General features: G+C 43.2%; 1 protein-coding gene across 5 annotated transcripts in view; it reads left to right on the plus strand.

The window, feature by feature from the left end:
• GALNT18 (polypeptide N-acetylgalactosaminyltransferase 18) overlaps positions 1–9,164 on the plus strand; it is a 460,219-nt gene that overhangs the window by 213,142 nt on the left and 237,913 nt on the right. The window lies entirely within an intron of this gene.

Below are 9,164 nucleotides of genomic sequence, written 5' to 3' on the forward strand. Positions count from 1 at the left end.
TTTCCTTCTCCAGTTCATTTTACAGATGAGGAAACTGAGGCAAACAAAGTTAAGTGACCTACCCAGGGTCACACAGCCAGTAATGTTATTGTTGTTCAGTCGTTTCCAGTCATGTCCAACTCTTTGTGACCCCATTTGGGGTTTTCTTGGCAAAGATACTGGAGTGGCTTGTCATTTTCTTCTCCAGCTCATTTTATAGATGAGGAAATAATCAAACAGGGTTAAGTGACTTTCCCAGGGTCACACAGCTGGAAAGTGTCTGAGACCAGATTTGAACACAGGAAGATGACCCGGCACTCTATTCACTGTGCCACCTAGCTGCCCATTTATTCAACTGGTCTCATCTCTTTCTTCTGCCACCACCCTTTCTCCCCTTCTCATCCCTGTTTCTTTCATGGCCCCTCTGTTTGGCTCAAGGGTAAGTTGAGACCAGAAAGACCCCTGTATAAGGAGCTGGAAGTGTGAAGGTGACTTTATTCTGTGTGCTCAACCAGCTGGAGGCTTCTCATTCAGGCATTCCTTCCTCTGCAACTTCTTTGGCTTCCGAGGCAGTGTGGAATCCTGGCTCTGTCTCCACATGGGCACACCTCACTCCCCTGATTAGCCAGAGCACCGTGTTATTATCCTCTCCTGTTATAGCACTTAATTGCCAAAGCTGGGCAAGCTGCTCTTAGGCTATTTTCCTACTGTATCAGTATATTCTTCCAAAAGCCACAGGGATATTTCTAATCCAGAATTCCCCACCCTCATTAGTGGTCTAGATGCTTTGCATCTCAAGCATATCTCTGAGACTATACTGTGGCATTTTAAGAATGTCATCTGTAATTATTAAAGGGACTTTTTTTCTTTTAGAAGAAGATATACAATAAAGTATTGGTTTTAGGGTGACTAACAAAATCCACACCAATAGAAGCATTTAAGCTAAGGACAAGAATCTCATACTCTCAACAATAGATTGAAAAGGTTTTTATTCATGGAGTTGCAACTGGGGCTGGGGCTGAGGCCTCAGCAGACATCCACAGAAATGATCACTGTTCACTGCCAAAGGTATGTGGAATTGCTGCTGTGACTTGGAGGCCATGTTTGGGGGAGGGGAGGGGAGGTCTGACCCGTACCAATGAACCAGGCCTTTATTCTCCCCAGGCCCTTCTAGCAGGCTACCTCTTCTGAGAATAGAGGCATGAGGAGGGGAAAGATGGGCAGCTTCTTTGCTCAAATAGCTATAGTTTGACATAAGATCGTAGAGCTAGGAGGAAACTTAGAGGGCATCTGACCCTTGCATTTTATAGCTGGGGAAACTGAGGCCCAGAGAGTTCATAGAATCAACATTCTAGAGCTAGAAAGGAGTTGAGATGCCATCTAATCTAACCCCTGCATTCTATAGATTAAGGAAACAGGAGAGAGCGCACGGTCATTGATTTAGAGCTGGACACAGGACCCTAGAAGAACTAGCTACTCCAATCCCCTCACTTTACCAGTGAGGAAACTGAGACCTAAAGAGATGAATTGACTTCCCCAAGATCATTAACAACAACAATAGTAACAACAAAAACAACAATAGCTAGTATTTATAAAACACTTTAATGATTTCAAAGCACTTTACAAATTTTATCTCATTTGATCCTTACAAAAACCCTGTGAGGCAAGTGCTATTATTATCCCCATTTTACAAATGAGGCAACTGAGGCAAATAGAGATTGTGACTTACCCCAGGTCACACTGCTGGTTTCTGAGGCTGGATTTGAACTCAGGTCTTCCTGACTTCAAGTTCAGTGCTCTGTTTAAAACCATGTCCCTGACTGAATCCAGGGCTCTTTCCAGTGTCCCATGCTGCCTCTTTACATCGAAGCCTTCACTTAGCCAGCTTCTACTGAACACTGATATGTCTAGCACTGTGAGTTAGAGAGTTACTTAGAGTTAGGGGAAGTGATGCTGTGTGGGGAGTGACTGTCTTCTTTGGAGTCCTTGAAGTCTGGGAAATGGCTAAATAAATATGTGAGCATAGTAGAATATCACTGTTCAATAATAAATGTAAAATAGGAAGAATTCAGAGAAACTTGGGAAGACTTTGTATGGACTGACAAGAACCAGAACAATTTACATGATGATCACAATAACATAAAAGAAAACAACATTGAAAGTCTTCAGAACTCTGATCAATATAGTGACCAATTACAACTTCAAAGGGCTGATTGTAAAAAAATGTGGCCCATCTCTTGGTATAGTGGTGGTGGTCTAAGGGTTCAGAGTGGGATGAGCACTTTGAGTTCAAATGTTGATTATTTAGTTTAACTGTCCTTACATGTTACGAAGGAGAGGTCTGTTGAATTGGGATGGAAGAGAGTATATCGGTAAATGCATTTAAAAGCATTACTAAGATTTTAAAGGAAAAAAAAAACCAATTCTCCACTTAGTCCATTGCCATGTTTCCTGTCACCAAATCTTGAGAGAGCAGCTACATATTATGATGTTTTCCAGCCTCCACAGACCATCTGTTCCAGGCTTTTGCATACCTGTGCCTGGGGAGGAAGTGATGAGAATGAATGAAGCCCAGTAATGATGGATGGATGTGTATCCATGCAAGCTGCCCCTGGTGGACAAGACATCTCTCAGACCTTGCTGGCTGGCTGACTAGGAGGACATTTCACATCCACCTGTTGCCTGCCTCCAGGAATAATTAAATGATAGAACCCACTGAGATAACATGTGGATGAAAGAAAAATAGAGATTTATATACATTTTCTCTGGGAAATGTCAAGGAAGAGAAAGAAAGTCAATCTTTCTGTTGAAGTTCAGAAATGTCATCCTTCCTGTGAATCTTTCAAGTGCTCTTATTTTACTTCAAAGGGCTAAGTGATTAGTGTCCTTTGAAAGCAATTTTCTGCTGTGAATTTGTTCGTGAAAATTAGTGCACCAAGAGATGGAGAAGCTGATGTTGCTGCAGGTGAGGGATAGAGGTATGGAAGGAAAGGGAAGGGAGGAAGCATTTAAGTGTCTACTTTATACCAGGCACTGTGCTAAGTATTTTACATTCCAAATATTTCCTGCAGGCATTTGGGAAGGGGCCTGAGTGACCATGTTACATGACTGGTAGTATGATAGGGCTTTCTTCCATTGCCTTTCAGAAATAAATAATCTTAGATCACATTTCTATAAGTCAACCTCTTTATAGCATCATTGATTTAGAGCTGGAAGAGACCTTAGAAGTCATCTTACTAAACCTCTTCTTGAAGAATTAAGGTCCATAGTGGTTCCACAATGGCAAACCATTGTGGTTTGCCTAAGGTCTCACAGGCATTAAGTGTCAGAAACAAGATTCAAACCCAGATCTTCTGACTCTGAATCCAGAACATTTTACTGTACCATGCTGACTTATGATGCAGTATAAGAATTGTTACCCCTTTTTACAAAGGAAGACACCAAGGGACAGAGAGAGGACATGAGGAAAGAAAGGAAGGGGTAGGGAGAGAGACAGAGACAGAGACTTTGCTAGGATAGTGACTGAGGTCACATCACTTGTAAGTTTTGGAGCCAGGAATCAAACCTTCACCTTTGACTCCAAGACACTAAGGTTCTTTTCATTGCTTCACTTGCTCCTGACTCTGGCCTGGTACTGAGGCTGGTTAACATTGTATGTTGCCCCAAAGTGATCTTAGGGCCTGTCTCTGAGTAGATTTTCTGACATCAAAGTCTTGATGCTGGTCCAGAAGAGATTCCTCTTCTGTTACTAGAGCCTCTTGGTATCTGGTACCACTAAGAGGCTGAGGACTAAGGATGGTCTCAGTCCACAGATAGACTTCTCACTCTAGCTCAAAACCCTTTCCAGGTTAAAATAGAGCCCAAAGGAAGGAGACTGGTAGAAGGGGATTGGATTGAAGACAATGTCAAGAAATTCCTGAGTTACCTCCAAAGTCTATCTATCCCAAGGTTCTCTGTCAGATCCATTAAGAACTCTGCTCTGGGAGATGATATTTTCCCCAGATTTCATGCTCTTCTGGGTTTACAAGATGGAAGAAGACTTCAGTCTCTTGGATAGCTGCCCTCAGCTGTATAAAATTTCACTTGAAATGTACAAGAAATAAAACCTTAGCACTTCAGAAAAGTAGGGGAAAAGTAGGGCTCTATAGGGCTTGTTCCTTAAACATAAACCAATATGATAAATGATTCAGATGATCGTATACTGTATATCCCAAGATAAATGAGGAGATGGAAAGATGTCTTTGGTGAGTCCAAGATGGCAGGCTTAAATGAATGAAATCCAAAAAGTCCTGAAGAGCTGGTGAATGTGGCTGCTGAGTTACTGGCAGATATGACTGGTGAACTACTGTCTGTGTTCTATGAGGAATTATAGACAGTGAACACACATTTTATCTTGACTTCCCCAAAGGGGAAGAAGTTAGACTCTTCAGAAAATAAGTTGATGAGCTTGAAAAGGGACAGTTAGAGATGACTGAGAAAGGAAAAGATGATCACTAAGCATCAATATGAGCTTATCAAGAAAGTCATGCTAGACTAATCGGATTCTATTATCAGACTAGTAAAGAAATGCTGTGGCCTTTGATAAGGTCTTCCCCCCATCCCATCTCACTGATATATCTTGATGGACAAGATGGGATGATGAGGACTAGATAGTAGTAGATTCTTGAACTGGTTTGGGACTGGTTAATGGATTGTACTCATCCAGTCAGTGGGGATTAAATGGAAATCTCTAGTGTTGTGCTTCCGGGGATCTGTTGATGGTCTTATTTGGTTTATCTTTTTTGTTGTCTACTCAGTTATTGGATGAAGACATAGATGAAGACATACCAAATTTGGGAAACAGGAAGGTAGAAAGAGAGAATGGAAAAGTGAAAGTGAGGATGATGAAGAGAGAAAAGGAGAGATAGAAGGCAAAGATGGAGAAATGAGGGAAACAGTGGAGAGACGAGAGGGAAGAGACATGAAAGAAAAGAGAAGGAAATGAGAGAAGAGAAGAAGAAAGGTGAGAGAGATAAGAGAGAAAATAGAAGGAAGAGAAAGGAAAGCAGAAAGAGGAGAGAGGGAGAAATGATAAGGAGGGAAATAGAGACAAAATAAAAGCAAGAGGAGAGAGGAGAAAGAGAAGAGACAGAACAGAGGAAAGATTGAAAGATGGAGAGGGGAGAAAAGAGTGAGATGAAGGTAAAATAGAAGGTAGAAAAGAAAGGGGGGAAGACTAAGTAGAGAGAAGAGATAATTAGAGACAGGAAAGAGTAGAAACAGAAGAAAGGAAAAAATAAGAGACAAAGGAAGAATGACATAGGAGGGAGAAAAAGGAGACTGGAAGAAAGGAGGGAAAGATGATAAGATAGAAGAGGGAGAAGTGGTAGAGAGAGAGAAGTAGAGACAAGAGATAAGAAAGAGGAAAGAAAAGTAGGAGGAAAGAGAAAAGAGATCATCAGAAATAAAGGGAAGGTGAGATAGAAGCCACCAAGTTACTTCTTCTCCTTCCCTGGGTTGCCCTACTGTACTCATCTGTTTGCTCATCTCTTAGTTCAAGAAATTCAGAAGGAGGAGTATACCACATAAAGTTTGTAAGTAATTTCAGCAGGATCAGACTAGCCATGGTCCACATAGTGTATGTGTCTCCTCCAAAGGGCAGTGGTGCCCCTTGCTTGGTGTGGGAAGAGCAAGCCTGAGTGGCTGCCTTCAAGAGAATGTGTGCCTTGAACAACATGAGCCTCTGGGGGTTGGGACTTGAGACAGGACCCCTGGAAGGAAGGCGGGAGAGATTGAGTAGTGTCAATGTTGCTGCCTTTACAATCATTTGTGAAGCATATCCATGCACAGCTGAGACTAGGGATTCTTAAAGAACTCTTGGGCTCTTTGGGCATTCTGATGAAGCCAATGGACCCCTTCTCAGAGTCAGGTCTGTAAATAACTGAAGAAATGCAAATTTTCAGTGAGAGGTTAGTGAAACCCAAGTTTTACCCTCTAACATGTATCCAGGGGTTCATGGAGCCCAAGTGAAGAATCTGTGCCTGAGAGGGAGCTCTGAGCCCCACCTCTGGCCCCAAATCAAACTGTCCAGTGATTTCTTACAGATTGTGGGCCTATGACCTGGGAACCTGACACCCTCATCTTATTAGGACTTCTCCTACTTCGATGGGGATTTAGCAGATCTTCTTTGATCTTTGAAGCAGAATGGACCTGATTCTGGCAAAGAAGTGGGCTAATTATAGGCAGATGAGTGCTTTTAGTTTGGAGCACAGCCAGCATCTACTTCCCATTGGGGTTGGGGGTGAGGAAAGAAGCTGAGCAACAGGGTAGGGGTGGGGGATGTGAACAAGGGCCAGGGGAGCTTTTGGAAAGAAGGTAACAGCTTAATCTTCTCCATTTGTTTATAGTAGATTAGAAAAGGCTCCTGGATAGACATGGGGTACCCTCAGCCTGAACCTGACAGGCAAAGAGTACCAGTGCTGAAGCTCTTGTGTCTGGACCCTCTTGGGAGGGAAGTGGGGAAGGGGGTGGAGACTGAGCTGGGCTAGTCTGGCAACACTTTTAGGTTCTTAGGAGTTGACACTTCTTTCTCAACATTGCAGTGTAGGCAGGGCAGGAAGATGAAGTCAGGATAGAAGCAATATAGTATCATGGAGAGGGGGGGAATACTGGCTTTGGAGTCAGAGAGCCTGGATTCAAATCTAGGTTCTATTACTTGATTCAGTCGTTTTTCAGTCATATCCAACAATTCATGACCCCATTTGGGGTTTTCTTGGCAAAGATACTGGAGTGGTTTGCCATTGCCTTCTCCAGCTCATTTTACTGATGAGGAAACTGAAGCAAACAGGTTTAAGTGAATTGCCCAGGGTCACACAGCCAGTAAGTGTCTGAGGCTGGATTTGAACTCAGGAAGATGAGTCTTCCTGACTCCAGGAAGTGCTCTACTATGAAGAGCTCCTGGTGCTCTACCATTGTACCACTTAGCTGCCAGAGCACTGGATTTGCAGTTGAAAGACCTAGGTCCAAATCCATTTCCTCAGTTGTAAAATGAGGGGGTTGCTCTAGAGGACTTTTGAGACCTCTCCTAGCTGTAATTCTAATATATGATCCTTGTGTGATTGTAAACCTGCCTTTGGGAAGTCTTGGGGGTGGGGGTGAGGGGGTGTCTGTCTGCATATTTACACCTGTCTGAACAAGGATGAGTCTGATCAACCTGTCTGATAAAGGCCTGAGATCTAAGTTCATTAATCAAGGAATGATGGGGGTGGGGGATGGGGTGAAGGTTGGCAAACAATGAGAGAACCTCTCAAACAAAGTGAAAATCTGCCTTTCGCCATCAAAAGAAGGTGGTGGAGGGGGAGGGAGAACATTTCCTGTGGAGCAGTCATGGAACTGCCCTTATGTCTGACTGAGGAGCACAGTATGGCCTACCTCTTTTGAGTTAGGATCCTGAATTTAGAACTGAAAGTGGAAGCCCAGGACAGTTAAGGGACTTAGCCAGAGTCACAGAGCTAGTAAGTATGTGCCAGGGTGCATGGGGGAGGGGGGTAGCAGCTTCCACCCCAGGCCTTCCAGACTCCAAGTCAAATCTTCCATACTGCGTCTTGAGTCGACACCCAAAGAGTAGATGTAATGCCAAAGACTTTCAGCCCATCTGATGGAGTGGGCATGGGGAAGGGAAGCTATGCCTTTTGGTATAAACACGTTAATCCTCAAATCCCATTCTGATCTTTTAAAGTGTCCATGTTTCTGCTGTTGTAAGCTCCTCAGTTTGGAATAAAGAGGCAGAGTCCTGCCAGCTGTTGCCCTCTCCCTAACCCAGCCATCGATTACTCTGGATGGATTTCCTGGGTTATCAATGGGATTTCCTGTTGCCTACCCTTCCTCTTCTTGTCTTCCTCCCCACCCCCAAGACCCATTCATAAAGAGCCTTTCTGGTGGCAAAATAGGAGCCGAGGAAATACGTGCTAAGTGAATGTGTGATGGCAGCCCAGATTACGACTCAGAAGCTAGAGGGACCCTGGGAGGATGTCAACTCCAACCTCCTTATTTTCTAAAGGAGTCTGAGAGAGAGGGGAAGTGCTTCCCCACCCAGGTCACAGAGAAGACTAGGGGCAGGGCTAAAAGTAATCATAATTTAAAATAAACTCAGGGCTTTCGAGCTATTCCAGTCCTGAGAAGCAGATCATGTGAACACCAGACCTAAGATCAGAGGTTGCTGTTGTTCAGTTATTTTTCAGTCATGTCTGACTCTTCATGACTCTGTTTGGGATTGTCTTGGCAAAGATACTGGGGAGGTTCGCCATTTCCTTCTCCAGCTCATTTTAAAGATGAGGAAACTGAGGCAAACAGGGTTAAGTGACTTGCCCAAGGTCACATAGATTTGAAGGTAAGTCTCCCTGACTCCAGACCCAGTGTTCTATCCACTGCAGCACCTAGCTGCCCCAAAGCAGAGGACCAGGGTTCAAATTCATCTATGATGATTAATACCTGTGTATGCTTGGACAAGTCTTTGAACTGCTAGGGACCTGAATTTTCTTATCTGTTAAATTAGGAGGCTGGACTAATTCCTTCCAGCTCCAAAGTTGTGATCTTAGGAATTCTCAGTGATGCTCAAAGAGATCCCAGGGAAACCTTTCCTACTTTGAGATTCTTTGATTCCAATCTCACTACATTGGGATTTGGAATAATTCAGATTCTTATCGAATCTGAATGGTTGGAAACTACCTGGGGCCATGGGGATAAGTCAGTCAAGACTTTAATACATTTCCAATACATTATTATATAATGCAGGCCTATTGTGAATCATTATTTTTTCATTACTTGACCTCATTCCACTTGCTAATTCCCATTTTTGTATCCAAAAGCAATGAAACTTTTCTTTTAAATATTGTATGACTTGGCTCACTAATTGGAATTTTCATACATTCTCTCCCACATTCCAAATGAATGAGTCATCAGTTTTTAGGGCTGGAAAGGACGTAAGGAAGCATCTAATCCAACCCTCTCATTTTATGCCTGAGGAAACTGAGGGGCAGAGAAGCTGTAGTATTTGGCTAGGCCCACACAGACTAGCCAAAACCCAGGTCTTCAGAGTCCCCATTCAATACTTGGCCCATTACACCATATGCTCTCTTAGGTGTTACTACCATACATATCCACACACATATACCTGATTCTTGATTCTATACATTCCTTGATATTGT

Source organism: Vombatus ursinus, unplaced genomic scaffold (assembly GCF_900497805.2).
Source record: "Vombatus ursinus unplaced genomic scaffold, bare-nosed wombat genome assembly UNPS02009770.1, whole genome shotgun sequence".
Lineage (NCBI taxonomy): Eukaryota > Metazoa > Chordata > Mammalia > Diprotodontia > Vombatidae > Vombatus > Vombatus ursinus.